Source organism: Anolis sagrei, chromosome 6 (assembly GCF_037176765.1).
Source record: "Anolis sagrei isolate rAnoSag1 chromosome 6, rAnoSag1.mat, whole genome shotgun sequence".
NCBI lineage: Eukaryota > Metazoa > Chordata > Lepidosauria > Squamata > Dactyloidae > Anolis > Anolis sagrei.
Window position 1 is genome coordinate 39,001,747 of NC_090026.1, and position 13,993 is coordinate 39,015,739.

Genomic DNA, 13,993 nt, shown 5'->3' on the forward strand with positions numbered 1-13,993 from the left:
CTGAAACCAAAATACAATCTAGACTGTCTGCACAACCTAGTAATGTCATTACTTCATATCTAAATTGGATCCTACACAATGTGGGTAGCAAATTAATTCCTCTTGCTCAGGGAGGTGTAATAGATGGAAAGAAGGAAGATACTTTTGGCCCACCTAATCTAGAAGTTTTGATAATTGCTAGTCCCAATAGAGCAGACCTAATCAAACAATAGCACTCAGAGAATTGCTCATTTACCAAGTTTCCATTGATTCAATGGATATAGTTTAATTGGGACAAAATTAACTTACTCAGATGTCTGATCACATGTTAATTTGTGAAGCCTATGGGAGGAAGCTGTATAGCTGACCCACCATTAACCTGTTCTTACAAGTGCTATACATCTTTACAAGAAGTTTGTGTGCAATTTCATCTTTCATTAATTGCAGAATGATGTGGTTTTGCCAGGATCCAGGCCTCTGCCAGTATGCAGGCAGAGATGAACCAAGAACAACACCCAGCTTGTGTCCCAAACTATTTTACTTTATACACATAAATAAAGTACTACAAACTCCAATTCAGTATTCAGGAGTACATAGTAGCCAAAAGGTTCAGTCCAAAGGTCAAATGCCAAGATTTCACAGATGAATGTTCCAAAGAGCAAGAGTCCAAAGTATAGTCGTAGTTTCACAGTCAAGTCACGGAAGCCAAAGTTCAAGGATAATCCAAAAGTCATAGTCAAGAATCAGTCCACAGGATTCAATAGCAACAAAGTTCATCAACTCAAGTGTCTTCAAGGTCCAAAGTTCAACAAGCTATATGAATTCACCATACAGGTCTGGATGCCAACAAGTCACCAACCCAGGGGGAAACCCAAAGACTAGACTAGCTCTTTTTATGCAGTTAATCACACCTGCATCCTATCTTTAAAGCATCCTCCCTGAATTGCAGTTGTCTGTGAGTTCTTACAGATAGATTACCCTGACCTTTAGAACCCAGGACTGAGATTAAGCTCTTCCATACATTTTACAGCATCACCACCCCGCTAGTCATTATCCTGTTTTACCCATCACCAAATGCTAGGCATGACAACAACTACTATCAACTATGAGACATTACAGGTTTGCTATAATTCAAATGGGAAGGCTTCCTTGCCTTGGATACATGTCCTTTGCCCTTTTATTTAATGCTTTTGACTGCTTTTTTTCCTCATGCATTAAATAACTGCTGGGTTGGGATAGTTGAGAGTGACATGATATTTCAACAGTTGGATATGAGTGTTCTAGTATGCCATAGGTCAAGTGAACGTATAACTACTGCTGGGCTGTGATGAGGGAATGTTCATAGCTTGTTCAGTCAGGTCTGAATCCAATTTTGAGTCCCAACAAGAACAGACCTATTCAATTAATAGACTCCACAGACAGGTTGACTCACTAAATTCATTGATTCTGTGGGTCTCTTAAGGTTAGCAATGGGATTGCATGTTTTTGTATTCTGCAAGATGCTTAGCAGGTTTCCCCATCAGAGTTTATGAGCTGGCAATATGTGATGGGGAGATGAAAAATGAACTAAGGAAAAAATCTGCTGAAATCCTGCAGCAGAACATATACATTTAGTCTCCTCGTGGCTTAAGTACATGCCATTCCTCCAACTCAATATTATAAGCAAAATTCTGGGACCATTTCACTACAAGTTCTTTAACTTGTTCAGGTTCCAATAGCAATTCATATGTTTTTCCACTGAAGTGGATAGCATCTGAACAAAGGTTGATCTCAAGCTTTGCTTTTTCAAAATTAAAATGCTTTGAATCCATTTTAATGCTTTCAGATAGTTGTTTATATTTGTGCTAATGTAAATCATATCCATCTTTCAGCAATTCCTACTTAGTTCAAATCTATATAGACCATTTTTTAACAGTAGGTCTTTGTAGATTATCCATTCCTCACTAATATTTTTATCAGCCTTATGCAGGGCTTCTTGCGTTGATATCCCAAACTGAATTTTAGAACACTAGATTTGGTCTAATGCAAATGATCAAAATGCCACATTTCACAAAGCGATGAAAGTCTATAGTAGCTTTTATCTTGTCGTGTCATATCTAACTGTGCCATCCAAACTTAAGATCATGGTCTTCCAGTTGCAACAGTCTCTCATTACTTAACATTATTCATTCTTCAAACCAAGCTAAAGGGAAACCTGAAAAATATAACTTCAAATCCAGCCAAATTCGTAACTACAGCCATTTATTATATGCAAAAGACATGGTATTCTTTGGGGGAAATGACAACTTTTATTTATTTATTTATTTGCAGTATTTATATTCCACCCTTCTTACCTCTCAGGGGACTCATGGCGGATTACAATGTACATATACAAGGCAAAATTCAATGCCATAGACACACAACATATATAGACAGAAACACAGAGGCTATTTAACATTCTAGCTTTTTCTGGCCACCACGGAAGCTGTAGCTTCACCATCCATTTGTGATACTGATGAAGTACGTCCTCATTCTTTGCATACTTCCTGGAGATTTTTATGGCCTCGTAAATCAGTTAAATTAGCCTCCCCACATAAGTGGTACCTAAATTTCCCACTTGACAGATGCAACTGTCTTTAGGGCTGCAAAGGTCGACCACAAGCTACACAATTTTGGTTGGAAGCTCACTCTGACTTGGGCTGGCTTCGAACTCACGACCATTCAGTCAGTAGTGATCTTAATGCAGCTGACTCGCAGCCAGCTGCGCCACAGTCCCGGTGCTTTGAAGCAAAACACTTTGTCACCCCCCCCCCTTTTTGTGTGCAAATCATTTAAAAAATCAATGCAAAAAAGGTACCTTATAGAATGCCTTTGAAGTTCAGACTGAAACCTGAAGTATTTTTACCATGCTACTTACAAAGCAATGTTTGCGCATGAAACAAGGTTTTTTGTACATTAAATCATCAGAAAGTACAGTGTCACTACCACCACCACCCATGTGAGATAGCAATGAGCTAAACAATAAATAAATAAAAGCTACAGGAATTGTCTAACTGGCTTGGAAGCCAAACTGGTCACACAACATCCTATTTGCAGAAATTTCAAAGTATTACAGGGACCTGTAATTAAGTGGGCAGGTGCAAAAGCTTATCCACTTCCCATGGATTACGAATTTTCCATAAGAATTACAAATCCTAAAAGTAACAAGGATATAATTAAATGGTAAATAATTAAAAGGTATATAGACTAGTTCACAAATACACAAATGAGCTGAAAATATGGATTTACTGACATGTTGTATTAGTAAGACTTTTCTGCTTTCTTCTCACTGCAGGAACAAACATATTCAATATATCCCCTGTTTTGTTCTTGCTATGTGCTTTAAAATGAATTCCAGTTTATGGTAATACTATTGCAGGGTTTGTTTGCCAAGATTTCTTCAGAACAGTTTTGCCTTTGCAACCTCAGTCTCGGCTGAAAGAGTGTGACTTGCTCAAGGTTATTCAGTTTGAGACTACATTATATGGTCAGAGTAGATTCATATACCACATTGTTTTTAATTTCTTTTTGATGACCAGAAGGGAGGGAACTGATCTAATTTCACTGGGGAGGGAGCTCCATAGCGGAGGGGCCACCACTGAGAAGGTCCTGTCTCTCGTCCCCACCAGTTGTGCCTGTGAAGGAGGTGGAACCAAGAGTTGGTCATCCCCAGAAGATCTTAATGCAGTTTGACACCACCGTAACTGCCATAGCTCAATGTTATGAAATCATAGGAGATGTAATTTCACAAATTCTTTAGTCTTCTTTGCCAAAGAATACCTGGTACTTCATCAAGCAACAAATCCCAGGATTCCATAGCATTGAGCCATGGCAGTTAAAGGGATGTCAAAGAAGGCACGTGCCCAACTCTTGGCAGGCAAGGTCATGCTCACAGTATTTTGGGACCAGCACGGAGTAGTATTGATGGATTTCCTAGCAAAGGATACCATGATCATTGGTACTCATGGCAGACCAGGAGTGTAGGTGTACTCCTGGTCTAATAACCCAGTAGTCAAACCATTACAACATGCTGGCTACAGTTGTGAGGTTCCTAGGACCTCACACAATAATTCATTAGCAGTATGGATATTACCATATCTTTGAAGTAGGCTTTTTATTTCAGTTGCCCTGTGGCTCTTTAATTTTATTGGCACAGTTAGTAGGATGCATTTATACATGGTCTGTTTTATAATGGCTGGCAACCTGTACAATGAACAAATATAGCTTTCATCTGATTGTGTGGATATAGTGCATACTGGCATTTTGCTTTAGCTTATCCAAGAACTTTGGAAAATTAGCAGTGGTTTCTGGGGGTTGTAGACAAAAAACAATGTTTCCAGGCTCTGATTACATAATGGGCAGTTACTAATGCTGATTCCATTCTGGTACCTACCATACCCTACCTCGTTTGCTTTACTGACATTCAAAATCTGCTGTCTAGGGTGGCCACTTAGGGCTAATGGCCCCGATGAGTGATGACAATTGTTGCAGGTGGTTTGGGGAAAATATTTAGCATGTTCACTGCAGTCCAGCACCAGTATTTGTGTATGGTGGAATAAACCCATCTCCTATTTCCAGGTTATTCATTGGAGATCCATAAAGGGAGAGCATCTGTTTGCTCATGGCTACAAAAAAACCAAACAAAAAAACAAAAAAAAACCAAACAAAAAAAAAACAATTGAATGGACACTATCATATCCCAAGTCATTAAAGAGGTGAAGGAGAGCATGCCTATCTTTTCAAGTAGGAACATGTCACCAAGAACCCAGTGTCTTATGAGAGTCACATCTGCCAAACATTGCATATCATTTCTTATAATGCAGGATAGTTGCCAATTAGGGTTGCATTGGCAAGATTTTTTAGAAGAGATTTGTTATCTACATCTTAGGTTGAAAGAGGATGACTTACCACATGGGCAAAATTGTCGGTCCTATGACGGTTTCACTTCACTTCATGAACAGAGCCCACCAGATCCCATCCAATGACATATATCTACTTCTGGTGGGGCTCTGTCCTTGAAATATAGTGAAATTATTGTAAACAGCAGCAGCGAGAACATGGGAAACTTCTCATGTTCTCATTGAGTACAACGGTGGGTGGAGGGGGGGAAGCTGGGAGGTGATGCTTCCCCTGTGGGATGAGGTAAGGGGCAATGTGGGGCATGGGGCAATGGGTTCCCCGTGTTTCACACTGGATTTGTCAGATCCATGATGAATCTCCCACAATGTAGATCTCAATGTGATGAGGTCCTTAATCAAAGTCATCCAGTAGGTTTATATGGTTGAGCAGGATTCAAATCCTGGTCTCCAGAGTTGTAATCTGATGCCAAATCCACTATGACACTGTCTCAGGAGGGATTTCAGCAGATGTTACTTGCTACCTGGTCCCATGATTAGCAACACTAATTGAAATTCCCTCCTCTTCTTGGCAACCTAATGTCCACTACCCTGCAATCAATTCGCAGCTTGAATCCACGCTAAGAAGATGGAAGTGATGGATTCTCATATACCCCGGAGAAGACAATGGTTCAGCATGAAACCAGTTTTCAGCTGCTCATTCCCTTGCTAGAGCCATTTTATTCAATGTCCCCCATACGCCCAACTTCCATATATAAGAGTGATCTTAATTTCCAATTCTAGGTGAAGAAATGGCAAGTTACCAAATCACAGTGGGACGGTTCAGTCTGTTTTCAAAGGTTTTTGAGATCTCGTGAATCACAACCCAGTCACAGCTATTCCCAGGATCAGCCCCTCTTCAGGCGACAGATTCTGGGAGGCAGCAACCAGGCATTGGGGAAAAGGGCTGTGTGGCATGAATCCTATGCCAGCTGAGCTTATCCACTGTCTTGAGTGCAATAGACTATGCTTTCCCATCAGCAATTTTCTAGTCCAGTTGGCTTTGGCACACTGAATATGAGGGGATATGGTGAGTAATTGTTCTTCACTTTAGACCAGTGTTTCTCAACCTGGGGGTCGGGACCTCTGGGGGGGGGGTCGTGAGGGGGTGTCAGAGGGGTCATCAAAGACCATCAGAAAACACAGTCTTTTCTGTTGGTCATGAGGGTTCTGTACGTGAAGTCTGGCCCAATTGGTGTGGTTCAGACTGTTCTTTGATTATAAGTGAACTATAAATCTGAACAACTACAACTCTCAAATATTAAGGCCTTTTCCCCCTATTGAGTATTTGTGCCAAGTTTGGACCAGATTCATCATTGTTTGAATTCATAGTGCTCTCTTGATGTAGGTGATCTACAACTCCAAAACTCAAGGTCAATGTCCATCAAACCCTTTCAGTATTTTCTGTTTATCACGGGAATTCTGTGTGCCAAGTTTGGTTCAATTCCATTGTTGGTGGAGTTCAGAATGCTCTTTGATTGTGTGTGAACTAGAAATCACAACAACTACAACTCCCAAATGACAAAATCAACCCCCCCCCCCCCACCCCACCAGTATTCAAATTTGGGCATATCAGATATTTGTGCTAAATTTGATCCAGTGAATGAAAATACATCCTGCATTTCAGACATTTACATTACGATTCATAACAGTAGAAAATTACAGTTATGAAGTAGCAACAAAAATAATTTTATGGTTGGAGTCACTCCAACATGAGGAAATGTATTAAGGGGTTGCAGCATTAGGAAGGTTGAGAAACACTGCTTAAGACAGCAAAATGAATAGCCACAGCTATTCAGAGTGACTGTTCCTTCTGAGCAAATGTCCAAAACAAAATCTACACTATTTTTTCCCAAGAATCATCTTAAAATCCACCTTTTACTTTAAGGGATCAGGGCAGAAGATACAGTGAGTGAACATGACTGAACAAAAGTGAGGATAAAATCAAAGTGCTTTGCGGGGTTTGCTGTGGAATTCTCCCTTGAAAGTGGCACCTGAGCCAAGGAGTGAGGAATGGGTCGGGAAGGAATATGAGAAAGAGTTGCCCTGACATGGTTGAAGAATTACTAAGACTCTGAGAGGTGGGACTCTGGCAGATGAGGAATGCAATATGAGAGAAGCAGGTTTTCCCTTGAACAATGCGCCCTTGTTTGGGATTGCCAGGAGAGCTGGGATAGAGACAAACACACACTTTATCGAAGATAAAAAGGATTTTTGTATCACTTCTTTAAAAGCTGTAGGCTTGGTTTCCAGCAAGCAGTTATCAACTTGCAATTCTTCCGAACTGCCGCCACTTTAAGCTGAGTGCTTATTTCAAAATTCTTTTTGGAGAGATTAAAAGTAAACAGGGAGATTACAAAAGCCTTTAGATATGAGTCTCTTCTGCAAGATACTTAAATTTGGATTGCTCTTTGGTTAGGGTGTGTCTACAGTGAAGAATGAATGCAGTTTGAAACCATTTTAACTACAGTGGCTCAATGTAATGGAATCCTGGGAAGAGACATTTGATAAGATCTTTAGTCTTATCTGCCAAAGCATGCTGGTATCTCACTAAACTGTAACTCCCAGGATTTCATTGCATCGAGACATGATAGTTAAAGTGGCATTAATTCACAATGTATACATACTCTCAGAGTTTTATTAACAGAGTACAAAGGATCTCCAATACATCTTGCTCAGAGCCAGAGGTATAGAAAAGAGGTACACCGCCACGAGTCGCCTTCGGGCTGAGAGTGGCGGTTAACAAATGCAAATAATAAATAATAAATAAATAATTGTTCATCAGACACAAATTCTGTCCTCAAAATGAAATTTCCATTCAGTCCACAAATTTCCAGCAGTGCAGAGAGTGAGACGCTGAAAATTGTTCAAATTTGGAACTGTTACATTTGCTAAGTTCAAATTTCCTTGGTAAGTTTTAATATCCTCTTTTAGGTGCCTAAAGCATATTTCTACATGCTCAATGTCTGAAATTGCAATTTGCTACAACACTAGAAATTTAAGGGTGATGGAAATATTTATGGAAGGAGCAGAATGATAATTTGGGAGGAGCAATGTCCTCATTTTGCCGCCATTACCATGGCCCATCTCTGCATGGTAAGGACACATAAAACTATGTACAAAGTCCCATATCTTGCATTGAAAAGACCTTGGAATAAACTTGAACCAATGAGATTTTGAACATATAAATCTATCTGATTCCATGTTTCTATTCTAGCTTGAACTTAGAGTTGGATGAATTAATTTATATTCTTTATTTGGTAATGCTCCATAAATTATTTGAATGGTTCCTGGGAAAAACATAGCAACTAAGGCTCAAGACAATTTGGAGCAGAAGCAAAAAGGCTTCCTTGGAATTCACTACAAAACTTTGTTGACTGATCCATGTCTCCATGACTACCAGTAAACATCTATCAAACACCTTGGTGCCTCCAAGTTGTTTGTGGTGTATATAATTTCCCTCTCTTTGCAACCAATAGGAGGGATATTGCAAAAGAGAGAAAAGAAAAAAACAAAAGAGGAACAGTCTTCGCTCACTTTAATTCTGTGCAAGGATGAGCAAATCTCCAAAGGACTCTAATCTTTTCATATCTCTAGTTGCAATTTCAATCCACATTCATATCTCTAAGTTTTCTAAGATCTACAGAGACACTCGCTGGAACACCTCAGCAAGTGAGAGTCCAAAAGTGGCAGACTCAAACCCAGAGCCTCAATCAATGGCTGATACCAAATGAGAGACTCCCTCCTGGGCACACAGAAAACTGGGCAACTTGGAAGGCGCTGAACAGACTGCGCTCTGGCACCACGAGATGCAGAGCCAACCTTACAAAGTGGAATCCACAACATGCGAGTGTGGAGAAGAGCAAACTACAGACCACCTGCTGCAGTGCAACCTGAGCCCTGCTACATGCACAATGGAGGACCTTCTTGCAGCAACACCAGAGGCACTCCAAGTGGCCAGATACTGGTCAAAGGACATTTAATCAACTACCAAGCTTGCAAACTCTGTGTCTTTTGTATGTTTGTTTGTTTGTTCTGTCAAAAATGTAATACAACTCTTCGGTTGCCTGACACGATAAATAAATATTTCTAAGTATGGATTTTTTTTCCTAGTGTGTACAGTTTTGAAAGTATTCCCCTATATATTGCTTTGCTTTTATTTTGCACATACATACCTCTAATATACATATACTGGCATGTTTTTGGAGATGAAAATGGAATCACAAGATTCTGAAAAATGTGTTATAGGTCAAGACCAGCAGATCCAAATGTCACAACTTTACCTAAACACATTATCCTTAGGACAAGCTGCACTGGACTTTGGATAAAACAGCTCTTTCAGCATTGGATTTTCCAACCCACCTGCTGAAAGGATTGTAAGCCACTGGTATTTTGGTGTGGTATGTGGCAGGTAGGAAGTTTGTGACTTGGCTGTTGTTTTGGTTCAGGGGTGGGGAACCTTTTCCTGACAGTGGCATTTAATTATTTATAACATCATTTGTAGGCCATACAAAATTATCAGCTTAAAAATTCGGCTACTATGCACACACTAAATAGGGCTGCCCAACAGAAAATGACATTTTATGCATCAGAAAACCTGGACACAAGTTCAAGAAAGTTGACATCATAAGAAATAATTTTTTGTGTCTTCATGATACTACAAGGCCCTGCTACTTTCCTATGAAAAAAAAAACCAGCAGACTGAATGCTTAAATGCAGTTCCTGCTAAAAGCACTCATGCAAATATTTTATTTTCTGTGCAGCTGATGCTTGTAGCACTTGTATTTTTCCACTGCTTTTCGCATTGTTTAGGGTGTGTTGTTTCCCTGACTGCTAAACCACTCTCCCTGGACTCTTTTCCCACACAACTGTTAGGCGCTTTCTACATTGCCATATAATCTGGATTACCAAAGCAGATAATGTGGATTTTATATGTCAGATTAGAAGAGGCTTTAGGGTGCTTCCATGCAGCCCATTATCCCAGCACATGCTTTCTTGGATGGGTGTCCAGATGTTCTTCCTAAAAGCCCCCAAAGCACTGTAAAAAAACAAAATAACTTACCCGGCCTCCATTAGAGGGCTGCCTTAACTCCCCTGGTGCATAGTAAAGACATGACAGGATAAAGGGGGGGGGGGAGTGATTTTCCTTCTCCCACCTTTTTTTCTCCTGGCATGACATTTCTATGCGCCAGGAGTGGTCCATCAGCCCTCTAATGGAGGCCAGGTATGTTTTTTTTACAGTGCTTTTGGAGACTTTTGGGAGGGGTTGGTATTCTCACAGTTTTCCGGGCTAATTTAGCCTGGAAAACTGTGGGACTACTGTCTGGACTGCAGTCCTGACACCAGAAGTAGTGGATTTATCCCGAATATAAAACCCACTAACAAATTAATTCACCACAAACCAGGGTTTCCTGGTTTGTGGCAAATTAATTCGGGTTTGTCCAGTATGTCATCTGGACAGCCCCCTTTTTATTGCAGTAACTCTCATATTAAAGGGGCTGCGCCCTTAGTCCCCGAGGCTGGATCGACACTACTCTGTATCCCAGGATCTGATCCCAGATTATCTGTTTTGAACTGGATTATATGAATCTACACTGCCAGATAATCTGGGATAAGCAGATAATCTGTGGTCAGATCCTGGGATATAAACGCCTGAATCACTTTCTGCTTTCTATGTTCAGCCTCTCCCTGGAAAGCAATTACTGTTGCTGTCTTTGTGACACCGCTGAGCATCAAAGCCTCCGAGGGTCCTTTGTGGGAAGGAGGCATCCTTCACTGCAAGGAAGTCAGATCCAACTCTCTCCTCAATGTAGAGAGACCAAAGCAGGAAGGAAGAAGGGGAGGACAAGGTGAATAGTGAAAGGCAAGCATGGAGCCCATCAGAGGCAACAAAAGAGGCAGGCTTGCAAACTGCTCCCTGGGGTTGGTCACAGAGGGAAACCACCCAGAGAAGGAGAGACAGACTCAGGGCCCTTCCAGACAGGCCCTGATCTGATCCCAGGTTTTCTGCATTAAACTGGATTATATGAGTCACTGCTGACAGATAATCTGGGCTAAACAGAAAACCTGGGATCAGATCCTGGAATATAGGCCCTATCTGGAAGAGCCCATAGTTACATGGAGCCAGACCAAATGACTTTTTTGGACCATATATGGTCGGATGTTACCCAGCTGTGTCCTAGATTAAAATCTTCAAAATTATATGACTAGGGCATCCAAATCTGATAAGTGTACACAGAAATTCAGACCTACTGGTGATATTTTCTTTCTTACATGTTTAGAACAAGCTAAAAATTAAACAGGAGAAGAGTAAGATGACAATGACAATGATTATTATTCAATTTATATCCTGCCTTTTCCCCAACAATGAGACTCAAGGTGGCTAACAAAATGTTAAAAATAATACTAAAACCTTCATAAAAATATAAATATAAAATAGTTTAAAATATAATTAAATAGAGTCTAAAATTAGAAATATTAAAAAAATATTAAAACCATAAACACTCTTGAAAGCCCATCCCAGCCAGTTTCTAATTACAAAAATATCGAACTTGCTGGCAGCAATAAAAAGCAGGAAAAGCTAAGTAGGCTACATTACATTTAAGGAGGAGTAACAGAAGAATTAAAGAAGCTAAGCCAACTCTGTAATTAGGCAGAGTGTTGGGGTTTTCCATCATTAGAATATAGAATGCTGTAAGACTAAGAGAGAGCACTCTAACAAACAGCGCTCTCAAGGAGAGGTCTGTGTGTGTCCCCTAAACCAGCCATGTATGATGGAGAACATTGTAGCAATATCATTGTCCCATTGCAACTGCTAGGCGAGCGAGCATCCATACATGGAGAAATATGCCATCTTGTCCTTCAATTTTGATTTTTTAAAAACTGACTTGGTCAGCCCAGAAACAGCTCAAAGAACCTTAAAATGGTCTTGATCAGTGGTTCTCAATCTTCTGAATGCCACGACCTCTTAATACAGTTACTCGTGTTGTGATAACCCCCAACTATAAAATTACTTTCATTGCTACTTCATAGCTGTCATTTTGCTATTGTTATGAATCGTAATGTAAATATCTAATATGCAGGATGTATTTTCACTCACCGGACCAAATTGGGCACAAATACCCGATACGCCAAAATCTCAATACTGGTGGGGTTGGGGGTTGTGATTGATTTTCCCATTTGGGAGTTGTATTTGCTGGGATTTATAGTTCACCTACAATCAAAGAGCATCCCGAATTCCACCAATAATGGAATTGAACCAAACTTGGCACACAGAACTCCCGTGACCAACACAAAATACTGGAAGTGTTTGGTGGGCATTGACCTTGAATTTGGGAGTTGTAGTTCAGCTACATCCAGAGATCACCATGGATTCAACCAATGATAGATCTGGATCAAACTTGCCATGAATACGCAATATGCCCAGATGTGAACACTACTGAAGTTTGGGGAAAACAGACCTTGACCTTTGGGCATTGTAGTTACTGGGATTTATAGTTCACCTACAATCAAAGAGTATTCTGAACTCCACTTACAATAGAATTGGGCACACAGAACCCCCATGACCAACAGGAAATACTGTTTTTTCTGGTGGTCTTTGGCGACCCCTCTGATGCCCCCTCACAACCCCCCACAGGGGTCCTGACCCCCAGGTTGACAAACGCTGGTCTAGATAGACAGCGATCTTTAAGCACTCCATTTACCCAAAGTTGCTCAAGTAGGCAACACATTTCTAGAAGCTGCTCCTAGCAGATTTATTCATGAAATTATTCATTTATATACACAGTATATATTGTGTGTGTGTTTGTATATATACACACAGAGATATCATCATTCACAAAATAGTGGAATTGTAAATGCTAGAAGTTCAAAAGTTTGTGAAATGTCTATAACACCCATGCATTGTAAGACAGAAATGTTCTCTCTGCATGTATCAATGAGTTCATCTACACTGTAGTATTAATGCAGTTTGCCACGACTTTAACTGTCATGGCTCAGTGTTATGGAATCATGGGAATTGTAGTTTTACAAGGTCTTTAGTCAACTCTCCTAAAGAGTCCTGGTACTTCATAAAACTACAACTCCCATGAATCCTTAGCATTGAGCCATGACAGTTAAAGGGATGTCAAATTGCATTAATTCTATTTGGTAATCTCTCCTTCAAATATATTCTATTCAGATGTCATCAAATTAGCCTCCCCAAGAAGTAATCTCCTTTCCCTTAATTTGATCCACAGTAAAATGGGCAAAACAAATTAGCAATATTTTTTCCAAGGGTTGGATAACAATCAGTTCATTGAACAGGCCTGTTGGGAAAAAAATTCATAATTAGCAAGGGTTTGTCTAAACTTGCTGTTTGAAGTAACAAATCCTCCACGATATACAGATGTGGCAAGTTGTTAATGACTATCAATCATGTCCTTGGCATGTCTGCTCTAACTCCCTGGCTGAAAGCCATGCTGTGCTTGAGACATGTTTCTTTCCATGCTTTCCAACCAGAAATACATACAGCCTCTTGCTCTTTCAGAGGAAGAGATACACCTTTCTCTTCGATGCTGAAAGACTGATGTTGCCAACTGAAATTCTGAAGGTGTCGATCCAATAGGAGAGTCTGCATAGAGGTTTTGACTCCCAGAACAACAAAGTCCCACCTTTTCTTTCAGAAACTTTATCAGCCCATTTAAAAATTAATGCAAAAGGTAGCAAAACTCTTTACTCAGTTACACAACCTTTGGTTCCTTGGGGAGACCCCACATTTTTTTTTTCACTTTCTGTCCTTAATTGAAGTGACAGTGGAGACCCATTTTCATGCATGAGTCCTGATATGGATGCATCACTTCTAACCTGCATCAAAGAGGACATGCAGTATTCCCTCACTACTTCGTGATTCGCTTTTAGCGGACTCGCTGTTTTGGGTTTTTTTGAAAATATTAATTAAAAATATATAATATTTACATCCAGTGGTGGTCAGGGACTCTGGAAGTGCAGCATCTGAGGTGCGGTGGGGAAGGCCTGCCTTCCTGGCCTCCACAGACCAGGCTCCGGAGGCTCTGCCGGGGTCTGTGGAGGCCAGGGAGGGAGGCAGGCACCCTTGGGATGGA